The sequence below is a fragment of the Pleurodeles waltl genome, unplaced genomic scaffold (genome assembly GCF_031143425.1).
Source record: "Pleurodeles waltl isolate 20211129_DDA unplaced genomic scaffold, aPleWal1.hap1.20221129 scaffold_72, whole genome shotgun sequence".
Taxonomy (NCBI): Eukaryota; Metazoa; Chordata; class Amphibia; order Caudata; family Salamandridae; genus Pleurodeles; species Pleurodeles waltl.
The window spans coordinates 1,429,930-1,449,032 of record NW_027150393.1 but is presented as its reverse complement, the minus strand read 5'-3'; the positions used below and the strand labels follow the sequence as shown (position 1 = coordinate 1,449,032).

Genomic DNA, 19,103 nt, shown 5'->3' with positions numbered 1-19,103 from the left:
CGGGAAATCAGCCACCCTGCGTCTCCCAGGTGAGTGTTTCAGGCCTATGAGCCACTAATATGAATCTCGCCTGATCGAGCCTGATCGAGCGCTGACCGAGCAAGTGTGCTTGAATCCAAGAGGCATGCTCCTCTGGCTCAAGAGCTAGCAGGCCCTTCAGTGCTTCTGGTTGGGAAATCTAAGGTGCAAGGGTCCATGACTAGCAGCGGGTTACAACTACCAGAAAGGGTCTGCTTTTCACATCAGTCCCCTAGTTCAGCTCACTGGCACAGGGCATTTTGGCTACCTCTTGCCTTGCTAGAGACAAACAAAAAATCCTTGACAGAAAACATTAATTGCTATGGCACGCTTAGAGAGAGAGAGAGCCTCCAAATGGCCCTGCTTTTCTGAAAGACGCTTCAGAAGATGTTTCAAATGACTATGCAGCGGCAGTCTAGTTGGTATAGGGGTATGATTCTCGCTTCGGGTGTGAGAGGACCTCGGTTCAAATCCCAGACAAACCCCTACCTTTATAGGTTCAGTCTGTGTTTTAAACAGGAGTATTTCTGCTTTTCACTCTTGTAAGATGTCATGTTGCAATGCAATACATGCTTTATACTGGCGTCGAGACGGTCCAGCATCATGAAGGTATGCGAGATTTCTTTGCAACTGCTTTTCTGTGCTGGAGCAGCAGTGCTCGTAGGAACATTAAATGCACAGTGCTTCTCCATGGTAATTTCGGGTCCAGTTCTGAAATCACCTCTTGGAATGAAAGTGATCCCAGTTCCTTTCTTCCAAGGGAAGAGATTGTGTTCCGGAAGGCTCAGCTTTGAGCGTCATGAACATTGGCCCTCATCCTTGCATCCCAGTCCAATGCATAGCCACATAAAGCAAGCAGGTGTGTCTGTTTCCATAGTGTGGTGGTTCCAGTACAATGCATAGCCACATGAAGCATGCCGGCAAGTGTGTCTGCTTGTGTAGTGTAGTGGTTATCATGCGCACCTCACATGCGAAAGGTCCCTGGTTCGAGTCGCTGGGCTTTTTCACAGTATTTGCATTTCCTGCCTCACCTGACAGGCAAGCTGAGATAAAAGAGACTGTGTCTATCCCTCACCATCGTGAGGTACTACGCTCCTGGGGCATCTGTCACAGCTCACCAAGAGGAGTTGCGCCAGCTTACGGCAGTCAGTTGCTCACTGTTTGACCTTTGCAATGAAGCCTGAGCCTACAGCATTCAAGCCAGCCAAGGAAGGACGGTACGAGAGAGAAAATAGCTTTCCTGCCCTCACCAAGAACACACACCTTGAGCAAATAAAGTGCCAGACTTACAAGGCCCTATCGCCACCGGAGCATCACTTTTAGTGACGCCCCGGTGGCACTATGCACTGCGCGGTATTTACAAGATGGCGTTCAGCCACATTTTGTGGCTTAACACCACCTTGTAAATACGGCCCCTTAGCACGCAGCGCGTTCCCTGGAAGGGGCGTGCAATGGGTGTTGTTGGGAGTGTGCCACAGCAACACCATAGCATTTTGATGCTGCTCCAGATTTAGGAGTTGGCGTAAATCTGCGTCAGCGCCAAAATCCAACGCCATCCCAGGGGTGTCGTTAGAGTGGCGCACTGAGGAGAAATGTTTTCATTTCTCCTTGTTTTTGCTCTTGCTATGTGTGATGCATTCTGCAGCACACATAGAAGTAAGAGCAAATCACCATTGAAGATTTTTTTTTTGGGCAGGAAGGTGTCCCTTCCTGCACAAAAACAATTTCCCCCTCAACGCAGTCATCCTTGTACCATGGTGCAAGAACGGCTGCGTTGGCGCTCAGCAGCTAATTTAGAGCTGGCGCAGGGGGAAGCACAGGGGTGCGCTGTATTCTACTAAATACGGCGCTTTCCTGCATTTTGAAAATGACGGCACGTGGGGCTTGCAAATTTGGCACAGCGTCGCGCTTAGTCATTTTCTTGTAAATCTGGGCCAAAATGTCTAAAGGATAGAGGCTTTTTATGTCATGTTCGATGAAGACCATGCAAATGACTCTAGTCGTACTGCAAAAGAGAGCACCATGTGCAGTTTCTTGCTTTGGGATGTAGTCTCCCACTCTCTGTCACCAATCCTCCGAGCAGGGTCGGAGCCGTTGCATTTCTGTGCCCAGGCTCGTTGGTCTAGGGGTATGATTCTCGCTTAGGGTGCGAGAGGTCCCGGGTTCAAATCCCGGACGAGCCCATTTTAGCGGAAAACAATCAAATCCTGCTCAAAATACACAACCCCTCAACATTTCTCATTTTACTCGAAGCACTGTTGCGCAAAACATATTTTTTGCCTAAGGCGAAAAATGGATTACAATGCCTTGGCTTCCTTCCTGCTTGCTCTCAGTGCGCCCTGTGTGATGATTTCACAGGCTCTCCTTCCTGGCATTTAGGCATCAGATATTTGTCTGTCTCTGCCCGTAGCTATGGGATTTTTCAGGACGTCTGAGTGTATGCATGCTGGCCGACACCGCTGCAATTTTCACACTTACCCCTCGCATTCCGAGCAACTGCTGATAAAGTATAGAGGAAATCGTGCAAACATATGAGGGGAACTGTGCTCCTTCAGTCAAATCAGCAAGCTTGTTTCTGTAGTGTAGTGGTTATCATGTTCGCCTCACACGCGAAAAGTCCCCGATTTGAGACCGGGCAGAAACACTTGGCAGCAGCAGCTTTTGTGTTTGCTCCCTAAAACCTCAGTCACTCTCAATGCACACTTAGACAGAAATGACCTTTAAAAACTTGTGACCTGTGTAAAACGTGCTTTACTATTGCAGGACGCTAAAAAGTTATCTGCATCCCTCGGTGGTCGTGCATGTGCATTGTTTCTTGTTCTGTTTTTTTTTTTTTTTCTTGGCCATGTTATATTGTGGGGCCTTTAAAGCTGTGACTTTGATAGGAACATTGCAAGCGGCAAAATCAACAAGTGCAGACTGAAGAGTCCGACCTGCACACTGTTTTGGCTGTCAGGATGGCCGAGTGGTCTAAGGCGCCAGACTCAAGAGAGCTTGATCTTCAGTGAAGCTGAGCCTTCTGGTCTCTTCATGGAGGCGTGGGTTCAAATCCTACTTCTGACAGGTGTATTTTCTTCCCTTAAATCTTGCTCTGCTTGCAGAGCCAGCTCCTCAGACCACTATCTTTGGAAGCTGCTGTGGCATGTGAGGAGAAATCCACCAACCCATCGGCTGGGCCCTCAATCAAAATTCTGTGTATTACTGGAAGGGGCGTCTCAGGCACACCTTCTGTTAGAGCTGCACTTTATGACAGTAACTACCATGCTGGTTTCTACTTAAGCAGTTGATTCTATCGTTTGAAGTGAGGCTCTCCTGCCACCTTTTGGGCAAAGAAGACTCTGCCCCTGCAACAACACAGGCAGACAAGCTCAAACTAGGTTTCTTGGTTAGGTGGGCGGAGCATATTGGCAATGGTGCCTCCTCGTGACTTGCAATTTACATGAAGAAGACAGAGAGGCAGCTGGGAGTAGGCAGTACCCATGAACCCCTGAACACTGTCTTGCGACTAGCACACAATTCTGAAATGAGGCGGGGGAAAGGAGGTGATTTCCCCATCAAGGGCCATTCCGGGAAATCAGCCACCCTGCGTCTCCCAGGTGAGTGTTTCAGGCCTATGAGCCACTAATATAAATCTCGCCTGATCGAGCCTGATCGAGCGCTGACCGAGCAAGTGTGCTTGAATCCAAGAGGCATGCTCCTCTGGCTCAAGAGATAGCAGGCCCTTCAGTGCTTCTGGTTGGGAAATCTAAGGTGCAAGGGTCCATGACTAGCAGCGGGTTACAACTACCAGAAAGGGTCTGCTTTTCACATCAGTCCCCTAGTTCAGCTCACTGGCACAGGGCATTTTGACTACCTCTTGCCTTGCTAGAGACAAACAAAAAATCCTTGACAGAAAACATTAATTGCTATGGCACGCTTAGAGAGAGAGAGAGCCTCCAAATGGCCCTGCTTTTCTGAAAGACGCTTCAGAAGATGTTTCAAATGACTATGCAGCGGCAGTCTAGTTGGTATAGGGGTATGATTCTCGCTTCGAGTGTGAGAGGACCTCGGTTCAAATCCCAGACAAACCCCTACCTTTATAGGTTCAGTCTGTGTTTTAAACAGGAGTATTTCTGCTTTTCACTCTTGTAAGATGTCATGTTGCAATGCAATACATGCTTTATACTGGCGTCGAGACGGTCCAGCATCATGAAGGTATGCGAGATTTCTTTGCAACTGCTTTTCTGTGCTGGAGCAGCAGTGCTCGTAGGAACATTAAATGCACAGTGCTTCTCCATGGTAATTTCGGGTCCAGTTCTGAAATCACCTCTTGGAATGAAAGTGATCCCAGTTCCTTTCTTCCAAGGGAAGAGATTGTGTTCCGGAAGGCTCAGCTTTGAGCGTCATGAACATTGGCCCTCATCCTTGCATCCCAGTCCAATGCATAGCCACATAAAGCAAGCAGGTGTGTCTGTTTCCATAGTGTGGTGGTTCCAGTACAATGCATAGCCACATGAAGCAAGCCGGCAAGTGTGTCTGCTTGTGTAGTGTAGTGGTTATCATGCGCACCTCACATGCGAAAGGTCCCTGGTTCGAGTCGCTGGGCTTTTTCACAGTATTTGCATTTCCTGCCTCACCTGACAGGCAAGCTGAGATAAAAGAGACTGTGTCTATCCCTCACCATCGTGAGGTACTACGCTCCTGGGGCATCTGTCACAGCTCACCAAGAGGAGTTGCGCCAGCTTACGGCAGTCAGTTGCTCACTGTTTGACCTTTGCAATGAAGCCTGAGCCTACAGCATTCAAGCCAGCCAAGGAAGGAAGGTACGAGAGCGAAAATAGCTTTCCTGCCCTCACCAAGAACACACACCTTGAGCAAATAAAGTGCCAGACTTACAAGGCCCTATCGCCACCGGAGCATCACTTTTAGTGACGCCCCGGTGGCACTATGCACTGCGCGGTATTTACAAGATGGCGTTCAGCCACATTTTGTGGCTTAACACCACCTTGTAAATACGGCCCCTTAGCACGCAGCGCGTTCCCTGGAAGGGGCGTGCAATGGGTGTTGTTGGGAGTGTGCCACAGCAACACCATAGCATTTTGATGCTGCTCCAGATTTAGGAGTTGGCGTAAATCTGCGTCAGCGCCAAAATCCAACGCCATCCCAGGGGTGTCGTTAGAGTGGCGCACTGAGGAGAAATGTTTTCATTTCTCCTTGTTTTTGCTCTTGCTATGTGTGATGCATTCTGCAGCACACATAGAAGTAAGAGCAAATCACCATTGAAGATTTTTTTTTTGGGCAGGAAGGTGTCCCTTCCTGCACAAAAACAATTTCCCCCTCAACGCAGTCATCCTTGTACCATGGTGCAAGAACGGCTGCGTTGGCGCTCAGCAGCTAATTTAGAGCTGGCGCAGGGGGAAGCACAGGGGTGCGCTGTATTCTACTAAATACGGCGCTTTCCTGCATTTTGAAAATGACGGCACGTGGGGCTTGCAAATTTGGCACAGCGTCGCGCTTAGTCATTTTCTTGTAAATCTGGGCCAAAATGTCTAAAGGATAGAGGCTTTTTATGTCATGTTCGATGAAGACCATGCAAATGACTCTAGTCGTACTGCAAAAGAGAGCACCATGTGCAGTTTCTTGCTTTGGGATGTAGTCTCCCACTCTCTGTCACCAATCCTCCGAGCAGGGTCGGAGCCGTTGCATTTCTGTGCCCAGGCTCGTTGGTCTAGGGGTATGATTCTCGCTTAGGGTACGAGAGGTCCCGGGTTCAAATCCCGGACGAGCCCATTTTAGCGGAAAACAATCAAATCCTGCTCAAAATACACAACCCCTCAACATTTCTCATTTTACTCGAAGCATTGTTGCGCAAAACATATTTTTTGCCTAAGGCGAAAAATGGATTACAATGCCTTGGCTTCCTTCCTGCTTGCTCTCAGTGCGCCCTGTGTGATGATTTCACAGGCTCTCCTTCCTGGCATTTAGGCATCAGATATTTGTCTGTCTCTGCCCGTAGCTATGGGATTTTTCAGGACGTCTGAGTGTATGCATGCTGGCCGACACCGCTGCAATTTTCACACTTACCCCTCGCATTCCGAGCAACTGCTGATAAAGTATAGAGGAAATCGTGCAAACATATGAGGGGAACTGTGCTCCTTCAGTCAAATCAGCAAGCTTGTTTCTGTAGTGTAGTGGTTATCACGTTCGCCTCACACGCGAAAAGTCCCCGGTTTGAGACCGGGCAGAAACACTTGGCAGCAGCAGCTTTTGTGTTTGCTCCCTAAAACCTCAGTCTCTCTCAATGCACACTTAGACAGAAATGACCTTTAAAAACTTGTGACCTGTGTAAAACGTGCTTTACTATTGCAGGACGCTAAAAAGTTATCTGCATCCCTCGGTGGTCGTGCATGTGCATTGTTTCTTGTTCTGTTTTTTTTTTTTTTTCTTGGCCATGTTATATTGTGGGGCCTTTAAAGCTGTGACTTTGATAGGAACATTGCAAGCGGCAAAATCAACAAGTGCAGACTGAAGAGTCCGACCTGCACACTGTTTTGGCTGTCAGGATGGCCGAGTGGTCTAAGGCGCCAGACTCAAGAGAGCTTGATCTTCAGTGAAGCTGAGCCTTCTGGTCTCTTCATGGAGGCGTGGGTTCAAATCCCACTTCTGACAGGTGTATTTTCTTCCCTTAAATCTTGCTCTGCTTGCAGAGCCAGCTCCTCAGACCACTATCTTTGGAAGCTGCTGTGGCATGTGAGGAGAAATCCACCAACCCATCGGCTGGGCCCTCAATCAAAATTCTGTGTATTACTGGAAGGGGCGTCTCAGGCACACCTTCTGTTAGAGCTGCACTTTATGACAGTAACTACCATGCTGGTTTCTACTTAAGCAGTTGATTCTATCGTTTGAAGTGAGGCTCTCCTGCCACCTTTTGGGCAAAGAAGACTCTGCCCCTGCAACAACACAGGCAGACAAGCTCAAACTAGGTTTCTTGGTTAGGTGGGCGGAGCATATTGGCAATGGTGCCTCCTCGTGACTTGCAATTTACATGAAGAAGACAGAGAGGCAGCTGGGAGTGGGCAGTACCCATGAACCCCTGAACACTGTCTTGCGACTAGCACACAATTCTGAAATGAGGCGGGGGAAAGGAGGTGATTTCCCCATCAAGGGCCATTCCGGGAAATCAGCCACCCTGCGTCTCCCAGGTGAGTGTTTCAGGCCTATGAGCCACTAATATGAATCTCGCCTGATCGAGCCTGATCGAGCGCTGACCGAGCAAGTGTGCTTGAATCCAAGAGGCATGCTCCTCTGGCTCAAGAGCTAGCAGGCCCTTCAGTGCTTCTGGTTGGGAAATCTAAGGTGCAAGGGTCCATGACTAGCAGCGGGTTACAACTACCAGAAAGGGTCTGCTTTTCACATCAGTCCCCTAGTTCAGCTCACTGGCACAGGGCATTTTGACTACCTCTTGCCTTGCTAGAGACAAACAAAAAATCCTTGACAGAAAACATTAATTGCTATGGCACGCTTAGAGAGAGAGAGAGCCTCCAAATGGCCCTGCTTTTCTGAAAGACGCTTCAGAAGATGTTTCAAATGACTATGCAGCGGCAGTCTAGTTGGTATAGGGGTATGATTCTCGCTTCGGGTGTGAGAGGACCTCGGTTCAAATCCCAGACAAACCCCTACCTTTATAGGTTCAGTCTGTGTTTTAAACAGGAGTATTTCTGCTTTTCACTCTTGTAAGATGTCATGTTGCAATGCAATACATGCTTTATACTGGCGTCGAGACGGTCCAGCATCATGAAGGTATGCGAGATTTCTTTGCAACTGCTTTTCTGTGCTGGAGCAGCAGTGCTCGTAGGAACATTAAATGCACAGTGCTTCTCCATGGTAATTTCGGGTCCAGTTCTGAAATCACCTCTTGGAATGAAAGTGATCCCAGTTCCTTTCTTCCAAGGGAAGAGATTGTGTTCCGGAAGGCTCAGCTTTGAGCGTCATGAACATTGGCCCTCATCCTTGCATCCCAGTCCAATGCATAGCCACATAAAGCAAGCAGGTGTGTCTGTTTCCATAGTGTGGTGGTTCCAGTACAATGCATAGCCACATGAAGCATGCCGGCAAGTGTGTCTGCTTGTGTAGTGTAGTGGTTATCATGCGCACCTCACATGCGAAAGGTCCCTGGTTCGAGTCGCTGGGCTTTTTCACAGTATTTGCATTTCCTGCCTCACCTGACAGGCAAGCTGAGATAAAAGAGACTGTGTCTATCCCTCACCATCGTGAGGTACTACGCTCCTGGGGCATCTGTCACAGCTCACCAAGAGGAGTTGCGCCAGCTTACGGCAGTCAGTTGCTCACTGTTTGACCTTTGCAATGAAGCCTGAGCCTACAGCATTCAAGCCAGCCAAGGAAGGAAGGTACGAGAGCGAAAATAGCTTTCCTGCCCTCACCAAGAACACACACCTTGAGCAAATAAAGTGCCAGACTTACAAGGCCCTATCGCCACCGGAGCATCACTTTTAGTGACGCCCCGGTGGCACTATGCACTGCGCGGTATTTACAAGATGGCGTTCAGCCACATTTTGTGGCTTAACACCACCTTGTAAATACGGCCCCTTAGCACGCAGCGCGTTCCCTGGAAGGGGCGTGCAATGGGTGTTGTTGGGAGTGTGCCACAGCAACACCATAGCATTTTGATGCTGCTCCAGATTTAGGAGTTGGCGTAAATCTGCGTCAGCGCCAAAATCCAACGCCATCCCAGGGGTGTCGTTAGAGTGGCGCACTGAGGAGAAATGTTTTCATTTCTCCTTGTTTTTGCTCTTGCTATGTGTGATGCATTCTGCAGCACACATAGAAGTAAGAGCAAATCACCATTGAAGATTTTTTTTTTGGGCAGGAAGGTGTCCCTTCCTGCACAAAAACAATTTCCCCCTCAACGCAGTCATCCTTGTACCATGGTGCAAGAACGGCTGCGTTGGCGCTCAGCAGCTAATTTAGAGCTGGCGCAGGGGGAAGCACAGGGGTGCGCTGTATTCTACTAAATACGGCGCTTTCCTGCATTTTGAAAATGACGGCACGTGGGGCTTGCAAATTTGGCACAGCGTCGCGCTTAGTCATTTTCTTGTAAATCTGGGCCAAAATGTCTAAAGGATAGAGGCTTTTTATGTCATGTTCGATGAAGACCATGCAAATGACTCTAGTCGTACTGCAAAAGAGAGCACCATGTGCAGTTTCTTGCTTTGGGATGTAGTCTCCCACTCTCTGTCACCAATCCTCCGAGCAGGGTCGGAGCCGTTGCATTTCTGTGCCCAGGCTCGTTGGTCTAGGGGTATGATTCTCGCTTAGGGTGCGAGAGGTCCCGGGTTCAAATCCCGGACGAGCCCATTTTAGCGGAAAACAATCAAATCCTGCTCAAAATACACAACCCCTCAACATTTCTCATTTTACTCGAAGCATTGTTGCGCAAAACATATTTTTTGCCTAAGGCGAAAAATGGATTACAATGCCTTGGCTTCCTTCCTGCTTGCTCTCAGTGCGCCCTGTGTGATGATTTCACAGGCTCTCCTTCCTGGCATTTAGGCATCAGATATTTGTCTGTCTCTGCCCGTAGCTATGGGATTTTTCAGGACGTCTGAGTGTATGCATGCTGGCCGACACCGCTGCAATTTTCACACTTACCCCTCGCATTCCGAGCAACTGCTGATAAAGTATAGAGGAAATCGTGCAAACATATGAGGGGAACTGTGCTCCTTCAGTCAAATCAGCAAGCTTGTTTCTGTGGTGTAGTGGTTATCACGTTCGCCTCACACGCGAAAAGTCCCCGGTTTGAGACCGGGCAGAAACACTTGGCAGCAGCAGCTTTTGTGTTTGCTCCCTAAAACCTCAGTCTCTCTCAATGCACACTTAGACAGAAATGACCTTTAAAAACTTGTGACCTGTGTAAAACGTGCTTTACTATTGCAGGACGCTAAAAAGTTATCTGCATCCCTCGGTGGTCGTGCATGTGCATTGTTTCTTGTTCTGTTTTTTTTTTTTTTTCTTGGCCATGTTATATTGTGGGGCCTTTAAAGCTGTGACTTTGATAGGAACATTGCAAGCGGCAAAATCAACAAGTGCAGACTGAAGAGTCCGACCTGCACACTGTTTTGGCTGTCAGGATGGCCGAGTGGTCTAAGGCGCCAGACTCAAGAGAGCTTGATCTTCAGTGAAGCTGAGCCTTCTGGTCTCTTCATGGAGGCGTGGGTTCAAATCCCACTTCTGACAGGTGTATTTTCTTCCCTTAAATCTTGCTCTGCTTGCAGAGCCAGCTCCTCAGACCACTATCTTTGGAAGCTGCTGTGGCATGTGAGGAGAAATCCACCAACCCATCGGCTGGGCCCTCAATCAAAATTCTGTGTATTACTGGAAGGGGCGTCTCAGGCACACCTTCTGTTAGAGCTGCACTTTATGACAGTAACTACCATGCTGGTTTCTACTTAAGCAGTTGATTCTATCGTTTGAAGTGAGGCTCTCCTGCCACCTTTTGGGCAAAGAAGACTCTGCCCCTGCAACAACACAGGCAGACAAGCTCAAACTAGGTTTCTTGGTTAGGTGGGCGGAGCATATTGGCAATGGTGCCTCCTCGTGACTTGCAATTTACATGAAGAAGACAGAGAGGCAGCTGGGAGTAGGCAGTACCCATGAACCCCTGAACACTGTCTTGCGACTAGCACACAATTCTGAAATGAGGCAGGGGAAAGGAGGTGATTTCCCCATCAAGGGCCATTCCGGGAAATCAGCCACCCTGCGTCTCCCAGGTGAGTGTTTCAGGCCTATGAGCCACTAATATAAATCTCGCCTGATCGAGCCTGATCGAGCGCTGACCGAGCAAGTGTGCTTGAATCCAAGAGGCATGCTCCTCTGGCTCAAGAGCTAGCAGGCCCTTCAGTGCTTCTGGTTGGGAAATCTAAGGTGCAAGGGTCCATGACTAGCAGCGGGTTACAACTACCAGAAAGGGTCTGCTTTTCACATCAGTCCCCTAGTTCAGCTCACTGGCACAGGGCATTTTGACTACCTCTTGCCTTGCTAGAGACAAACAAAAAATCCTTGACAGAAAACATTAATTGCTATGGCACGCTTAGAGAGAGAGAGAGCCTCCAAATGGCCCTGCTTTTCTGAAAGACGCTTCAGAAGATGTTTCAAATGACTATGCAGCGGCAGTCTAGTTGGTATAGGGGTATGATTCTCGCTTCGGGTGTGAGAGGACCTCGGTTCAAATCCCAGACAAACCCCTACCTTTATAGGTTCAGTCTGTGTTTTAAACAGGAGTATTTCTGCTTTTCACTCTTGTAAGATGTCATGTTGCAATGCAATACATGCTTTATACTGGCGTCGAGACGGTCCAGCATCATGAAGGTATGCGAGATTTCTTTGCAACTGCTTTTCTGTGCTGGAGCAGCAGTGCTCGTAGGAACATTAAATGCACAGTGCTTCTCCATGGTAATTTCGGGTCCAGTTCTGAAATCACCTCTTGGAATGAAAGTGATCCCAGTTCCTTTCTTCCAAGGGAAGAGATTGTGTTCCGGAAGGCTCAGCTTTGAGCGTCATGAACATTGGCCCTCATCCTTGCATCCCAGTCCAATGCATAGCCACATAAAGCAAGCAGGTGTGTCTGTTTCCATAGTGTGGTGGTTCCAGTACAATGCATAGCCACATGAAGCATGCCGGCAAGTGTGTCTGCTTGTGTAGTGTAGTGGTTATCATGCGCACCTCACATGCGAAAGGTCCCTGGTTCGAGTCGCTGGGCTTTTTCACAGTATTTGCATTTCCTGCCTCACCTGACAGGCAAGCTGAGATAAAAGAGACTGTGTCTATCCCTCACCATCGTGAGGTACTACGCTCCTGGGGCATCTGTCACAGCTCACCAAGAGGAGTTGCGCCAGCTTACGGCAGTCAGTTGCTCACTGTTTGACCTTTGCAATGAAGCCTGAGCCTACAGCATTCAAGCCAGCCAAGGAAGGAAGGTACGAGAGCGAAAATAGCTTTCCTGCCCTCACCAAGAACACACACCTTGAGCAAATAAAGTGCCAGACTTACAAGGCCCTATCGCCACCGGAGCATCACTTTTAGTGACGCCCCGGTGGCACTATGCACTGCGCGGTATTTACAAGATGGCGTTCAGCCACATTTTGTGGCTTAACACCACCTTGTAAATACGGCCCCTTAGCACGCAGCGCGTTCCCTGGAAGGGGCGTGCAATGGGTGTTGTTGGGAGTGTGCCACAGCAACACCATAGCATTTTGATGCTGCTCCAGATTTAGGAGTTGGCGTAAATCTGCGTCAGCGCCAAAATCCAACGCCATCCCAGGGGTGTCGTTAGAGTGGCGCACTGAGGAGAAATGTTTTCATTTCTCCTTGTTTTTGCTCTTGCTATGTGTGATGCATTCTGCAGCACACATAGAAGTAAGAGCAAATCACCATTGAAGATTTTTTTTTTGGGCAGGAAGGTGTCCCTTCCTGCACAAAAACAATTTCCCCCTCAACGCAGTCATCCTTGTACCATGGTGCAAGAACGGCTGCGTTGGCGCTCAGCAGCTAATTTAGAGCTGGCGCAGGGGGAAGCACAGGGGTGCGCTGTATTCTACTAAATACGGCGCTTTCCTGCATTTTGAAAATGACGGCACGTGGGGCTTGCAAATTTGGCACAGCGTCGCGCTTAGTCATTTTCTTGTAAATCTGGGCCAAAATGTCTAAAGGATAGAGGCTTTTTATGTCATGTTCGATGAAGACCATGCAAATGACTCTAGTCGTACTGCAAAAGAGAGCACCATGTGCAGTTTCTTGCTTTGGGATGTAGTCTCCCACTCTCTGTCACCAATCCTCCGAGCAGGGTCGGAGCCGTTGCATTTCTGTGCCCAGGCTCGTTGGTCTAGGGGTATGATTCTCGCTTAGGGTGCGAGAGGTCCCGGGTTCAAATCCCGGACGAGCCCATTTTAGCGGAAAACAATCAAATCCTGCTCAAAATACACAACCCCTCAACATTTCTCATTTTACTCGAAGCATTGTTGCGCAAAACATATTTTTTGCCTAAGGCGAAAAATGGATTACAATGCCTTGGCTTCCTTCCTGCTTGCTCTCAGTGCGCCCTGTGTGATGATTTCACAGGCTCTCCTTCCTGGCATTTAGGCATCAGATATTTGTCTGTCTCTGCCCGTAGCTATGGGATTTTTCAGGACGTCTGAGTGTATGCATGCTGGCCGACACCGCTGCAATTTTCACACTTACCCCTCGCATTCCGAGCAACTGCTGATAAAGTATAGAGGAAATCGTGCAAACATATGAGGGGAACTGTGCTCCTTCAGTCAAATCAGCAAGCTTGTTTCTGTAGTGTAGTGGTTATCACGTTCGCCTCACACGCGAAAAGTCCCCAGTTTGAGACCGGGCAGAAACACTTGGCAGCAGCAGCTTTTGTGTTTGCTCCCTAAAACCTCAGTCTCTCTCAATGCACACTTAGACAGAAATGACCTTTAAAAACTTGTGACCTGTGTAAAACGTGCTTTACTATTGCAGGACGCTAAAAAGTTATCTGCATCCCTCGGTGGTCGTGCATGTGCATTGTTTCTTGTTCTGTTTTTTTTTTTTTTTCTTGGCCATGTTATATTGTGGGGCCTTTAAAGCTGTGACTTTGATAGGAACATTGCAAGCGGCAAAATCAACAAGTGCAGACTGAAGAGTCCGACCTGCACACTGTTTTGGCTGTCAGGATGGCCGAGTGGTCTAAGGCGCCAGACTCAAGAGAGCTTGATCTTCAGTGAAGCTGAGCCTTCTGGTCTCTTCATGGAGGCGTGGGTTCAAATCCCACTTCTGACAGGTGTATTTTCTTCCCTTAAATCTTGCTCTGCTTGCAGAGCCAGCTCCTCAGACCACTATCTTTGGAAGCTGCTGTGGCATGTGAGGAGAAATCCACCAACCCATCGGCTGGGCCCTCAATCAAAATTCTGTGTATTACTGGAAGGGGCGTCTCAGGCACACCTTCTGTTAGAGCTGCACTTTATGACAGTAACTACCATGCTGGTTTCTACTTAAGCAGTTGATTCTATCGTTTGAAGTGAGGCTCTCCTGCCACCTTTTGGGCAAAGAAGACTCTGCCCCTGCAACAACACAGGCAGACAAGCTCAAACTAGGTTTCTTGGTTAGGTGGGCGGAGCATATTGGCAATGGTGCCTCCTCGTGACTTGCAATTTACATGAAGAAGACAGAGAGGCAGCTGGGAGTAGGCAGTACCCATGAACCCCTGAACACTGTCTTGCGACTAGCACACAATTCTGAAATGAGGCGGGGGAAAGGAGGTGATTTCCCCATCAAGGGCCATTCCGGGAAATCAGCCACCCTGCGTCTCCCAGGTGAGTGTTTCAGGCCTATGAGCCACTAATATGAATCTCGCCTGATCGAGCCTGATCGAGCGCTGACCGAGCAAGTGTGCTTGAATCCAAGAGGCATGCTCCTCTGGCTCAAGAGCTAGCAGGCCCTTCAGTGCTTCTGGTTGGGAAATCTAAGGTGCAAGGGTCCATGACTAGCAGCGGGTTACAACTACCAGAAAGGGTCTGCTTTTCACATCAGTCCCCTAGTTCAGCTCACTGGCACAGGGCATTTTGGCTACCTCTTGCCTTGCTAGAGACAAACAAAAAATCCTTGACAGAAAACATTAATTGCTATGGCACGCTTAGAGAGAGAGAGAGCCTCCAAATGGCCCTGCTTTTCTGAAAGACGCTTCAGAAGATGTTTCAAATGACTATGCAGCGGCAGTCTAGTTGGTATAGGGGTATGATTCTCGCTTCGGGTGTGAGAGGACCTCGGTTCAAATCCCAGACAAACCCCTACCTTTATAGGTTCAGTCTGTGTTTTAAACAGGAGTATTTCTGCTTTTCACTCTTGTAAGATGTCATGTTGCAATGCAATACATGCTTTATACTGGCGTCGAGACGGTCCAGCATCATGAAGGTATGCGAGATTTCTTTGCAACTGCTTTTCTGTGCTGGAGCAGCAGTGCTCGTAGGAACATTAAATGCACAGTGCTTCTCCATGGTAATTTCGGGTCCAGTTCTGAAATCACCTCTTGGAATGAAAGTGATCCCAGTTCCTTTCTTCCAAGGGAAGAGATTGTGTTCCGGAAGGCTCAGCTTTGAGCGTCATGAACATTGGCCCTCATCCTTGCATCCCAGTCCAATGCATAGCCACATAAAGCAAGCAGGTGTGTCTGTTTCCATAGTGTGGTGGTTCCAGTACAATGCATAGCCACATGAAGCATGCCGGCAAGTGTGTCTGCTTGTGTAGTGTAGTGGTTATCATGCGCACCTCACATGCGAAAGGTCCCTGGTTCGAGTCGCTGGGCTTTTTCACAGTATTTGCATTTCCTGCCTCACCTGACAGGCAAGCTGAGATAAAAGAGACTGTGTCTATCCCTCACCATCGTGAGGTACTACGCTCCTGGGGCATCTGTCACAGCTCACCAAGAGGAGTTGCGCCAGCTTACGGCAGTCAGTTGCTCACTGTTTGACCTTTGCAATGAAGCCTGAGCCTACAGCATTCAAGCCAGCCAAGGAAGGAAGGTACGAGAGCGAAAATAGCTTTCCTGCCCTCACCAAGAACACACACCTTGAGCAAATAAAGTGCCAGACTTACAAGGCCCTATCGCCACCGGAGCATCACTTTTAGTGACGCCCCGGTGGCACTATGCACTGCGCGGTATTTACAAGATGGCGTTCAGCCACATTTTGTGGCTTAACACCACCTTGTAAATACGGCCCCTTAGCACGCAGCGCGTTCCCTGGAAGGGGCGTGCAATGGGTGTTGTTGGGAGTGTGCCACAGCAACACCATAGCATTTTGATGCTGCTCCAGATTTAGGAGTTGGCGTAAATCTGCGTCAGCGCCAAAATCCAACGCCATCCCAGGGGTGTCGTTAGAGTGGCGCACTGAGGAGAAATGTTTTCATTTCTCCTTGTTTTTGCTCTTGCTATGTGTGATGCATTCTGCAGCACACATAGAAGTAAGAGCAAATCACCATTGAAGATTTTTTTTTTGGGCAGGAAGGTGTCCCTTCCTGCACAAAAACAATTTCCCCCTCAACGCAGTCATCCTTGTACCATGGTGCAAGAACGGCTGCGTTGGCGCTCAGCAGCTAATTTAGAGCTGGCGCAGGGGGAAGCACAGGGGTGCGCTGTATTCTACTAAATACGGCGCTTTCCTGCATTTTGAAAATGACGGCACGTGGGGCTTGCAAATTTGGCACAGCGTCGCGCTTAGTCATTTTCTTGTAAATCTGGGCCAAAATGTCTAAAGGATAGAGGCTTTTTATGTCATGTTCGATGAAGACCATGCAAATGACTCTAGTCGTACTGCAAAAGAGAGCACCATGTGCAGTTTCTTGCTTTGGGATGTAGTCTCCCACTCTCTGTCACCAATCCTCCGAGCAGGGTCGGAGCCGTTGCATTTCTGTGCCCAGGCTCGTTGGTCTAGGGGTATGATTCTCGCTTAGGGTGCGAGAGGTCCCGGGTTCAAATCAAGGACGAGCCCATTTTAGCGGAAAACAATCAAATCCTGCTCAAAATACACAACCCCTCAACATTTCTCATTTTACTCGAAGCATTGTTGCGCAAAACATATTTTTTGCCTAAGGCGAAAAATGGATTACAATGCCTTGGCTTCCTTCCTGCTTGCTCTCAGTGCGCCCTGTGTGATGATTTCACAGGCTCTCCTTCCTGGCATTTAGGCATCAGATATTTGTCTGTCTCTGCCCGTAGCTATGGGATTTTTCAGGACGTCTGAGTGTATGCATGCTGGCCGACACCGCTGCAATTTTCACACTTACCCCTCGCATTCCGAGCAACTGCTGATAAAGTATAGAGGAAATCGTGCAAACATATGAGGGGAACTGTGCTCCTTCAGTCAAATCAGCAAGCTTGTTTCTGTAGTGTAGTGGTTATCACGTTCGCCTCACACGCGAAAAGTCCCCTGTTTGAGACCGGGCAGAAACACTTGGCAGCAGCAGCTTTTGTGTTTGCTCCCTAAAACCTCAGTCTCTCTCAATGCACACTTAGACAGAAATGACCTTTAAAAACTTGTGACCTGTGTAAAACGTGCTTTACTATTGCAGGACGCTAAAAAGTTATCTGCATCCCTCGGTGGTCGTGCATGTGCATTGTTTCTTGTTCTGTTTTTTTTTTTTTTTCTTGGCCATGTTATATTGTGGGGCCTTTAAAGCTGTGACTTTGATAGGAACATTGCAAGCGGCAAAATCAACAAGTGCAGACTGAAGAGTCCGACCTGCACACTGTTTTGGCTGTCAGGATGGCCGAGTGGTCTAAGGCGCCAGACTCAAGAGAGCTTGATCTTCAGTGAAGCTGAGCCTTCTGGTCTCTTCATGGAGGCGTGGGTTCAAATCCCACTTCTGACAGGTGTATTTTCTTCCCTTAAATCTTGCTCTGCTTGCAGAGCCAGCTCCTCAGACCACTATCTTTGGAAGCTGCTGTGGCATGTGAGGAGAAATCCACCAACCCATCGGCTGGGCCCTCAATCAAAATTCTGTGTATTACTGGAAGGGGCGTCTCAGGCACACCTTCTGTTAGAGCTGCACTTTATGACAGTAACTACCATGCTGGTTTCTACTTAAGCAGTTGATTCTATCGTTTGAAGTGAGGCTCTCCTGCACCTTTTGGGCAAAGAAGACTCTGCCCCTGCAACAACACAGGCAGACAAGCTCAAACTAGGTTTCTTGGTTAGGTGGGCGGAGCATATTGGCAATGGTGCCTCCTCGTGACTTGCAATTTACATGAAGAAGACAGAGAGGCAGCTGGGAGTAGGCAGTACCCATGAACCCCTGAACACTGTCTTGCGACTAGCACACAATTCTGAAATGAGGCGGGGGAAAGGAGGTGATTTCCCCATCAAGGGCCATTCCGGGAAATCAGCCACCCTGCGTCTCCCAGGTGAGTGTTTCAGGCCTATGAGCCACTAATATAAATCTCGCCTGATCGAGCCTGATCGAGCGCTGACCGAGCAAGTGTGCTTGAATCCAAGAGGCATGCTCCTCTGGCTCAAGAGCTAGCAGGCCCTTCAGTGCTTCTGGTTGGGAAATCTAAGGTGCAAGGGTCCATGACTAGCAGCGGGTTACAACTACCAGAAAGGGTCTGCTTTTCACATCAGTCCCCTAGTTCAGCTCACTGGCACAGGGCATTTTGACTACCTCTTGCCTTGCTAGAGACAAACAAAAAATCCTTGACAGAAAACATTAATTGCTATGGCACGCTTAGAGAGAGAGAGAGCCTCCAAATGGCCCTGCTTTTCTGAAAGACGCTTCAGAAGATGTTTCAAATGACTATGCAGCGGCAGTCTAGTTGGTATAGGGGTATGATTCTCGCTTCGGGTATGAGAGGACCTCGGTTCAAATCCCAGACAAACCCCTACCTTTATAGGTTCAGTCTGTGTTTTAAACAGGAGTATTTCTGCTTTTCACTCTTGTAAGATGTCATGTTGCAATGCAATACATGCTTTATACTGGCGTCGAGACGGTTCAGCATCATGAAGGTATGCAAGATTTCTTTGCAACTGCTTTTCTGTGCTGGAGCAGCAGTGCTCGTAGGAACATTAAATGCACAGTGCTTCTCCATGGTAATTTCGGGTCCAGTTCTGAAATCACCTCTTGGAATGAAAGTGATCCCAGTTCCTTTCTTCCAAGGGAAGAGATTGTGTTCCGGAAGGCTCAGCTTTGAGCGTCATGAACATTGGCCCTCATCCTTGCATCCCAGTCCAATGCATAGCCACATAAAGCAAGCAGGTGTGTCTGTTTCCATAGTGTGGTGGTTCCAGTACAATGCATAGCCACATGAAGCAAGCCGGCAAGTGTGTCTGCTTGTGTAGTGTAGTGGTTATCATGCGCACCTCACATGCGAAAGGTCCCTGGTTCGAGTCGCTGGGCTTTTTCACAGTATTTGCATTTCCTGCCTCACCTGACAGGCAAGCTGAGATAAAAGAGACTGTGTCTATCCCTCACCATCGTGAGGTACTACGCTCCTGGGGCATCTGTCACAGCTCACCAAGAGGAGTTGCGCCAGCTTACGGCAGTCAGTTGCTCACTGT

At 48.6% G+C, this 19,103-nt stretch overlaps 9 non-coding genes across 9 annotated transcripts; all 9 read left to right on the top strand.

The window, feature by feature from the left end:
* Window positions 1–2,129: 2,129 nt before the first annotated feature.
* TRNAP-AGG (transfer RNA proline (anticodon AGG)) lies at window positions 2,130–2,201 on the top strand. Its single transcript has one exon. It is a non-coding gene; the product is annotated as a tRNA-Pro (tRNA).
* Window positions 2,202–5,714: 3,513 nt separating this feature from the next.
* On the top strand, window positions 5,715–5,786 carry TRNAP-AGG (transfer RNA proline (anticodon AGG)). The gene has a single exon. It is a non-coding gene; the product is annotated as a tRNA-Pro (tRNA).
* A 768-nt stretch (window positions 5,787–6,554) lies between these two features.
* TRNAL-CAA (transfer RNA leucine (anticodon CAA)) lies at window positions 6,555–6,666 on the top strand. Its single transcript has 2 exons — window positions 6,555–6,592; window positions 6,621–6,666. It is a non-coding gene; the product is annotated as a tRNA-Leu (tRNA).
* A 2,633-nt stretch (window positions 6,667–9,299) lies between these two features.
* On the top strand, window positions 9,300–9,371 carry TRNAP-AGG (transfer RNA proline (anticodon AGG)). The gene has a single exon. It is a non-coding gene; the product is annotated as a tRNA-Pro (tRNA).
* Window positions 9,372–9,759: 388 nt separating this feature from the next.
* TRNAV-CAC (transfer RNA valine (anticodon CAC)) lies at window positions 9,760–9,832 on the top strand. The gene has a single exon. It is a non-coding gene; the product is annotated as a tRNA-Val (tRNA).
* Window positions 9,833–10,139: 307 nt separating this feature from the next.
* On the top strand, window positions 10,140–10,251 carry TRNAL-CAA (transfer RNA leucine (anticodon CAA)). Its single transcript has 2 exons — window positions 10,140–10,177; window positions 10,206–10,251. It is a non-coding gene; the product is annotated as a tRNA-Leu (tRNA).
* Window positions 10,252–12,884: 2,633 nt separating this feature from the next.
* TRNAP-AGG (transfer RNA proline (anticodon AGG)) lies at window positions 12,885–12,956 on the top strand. Its single transcript has one exon. It is a non-coding gene; the product is annotated as a tRNA-Pro (tRNA).
* Window positions 12,957–13,724: 768 nt separating this feature from the next.
* Window positions 13,725–13,836, top strand: TRNAL-CAA (transfer RNA leucine (anticodon CAA)). Its single transcript has 2 exons — window positions 13,725–13,762; window positions 13,791–13,836. It is a non-coding gene; the product is annotated as a tRNA-Leu (tRNA).
* A 3,473-nt stretch (window positions 13,837–17,309) lies between these two features.
* TRNAL-CAA (transfer RNA leucine (anticodon CAA)) lies at window positions 17,310–17,421 on the top strand. Its single transcript has 2 exons — window positions 17,310–17,347; window positions 17,376–17,421. It is a non-coding gene; the product is annotated as a tRNA-Leu (tRNA).
* The last annotated feature ends 1,682 nt before the right edge of the window (window positions 17,422–19,103 follow it).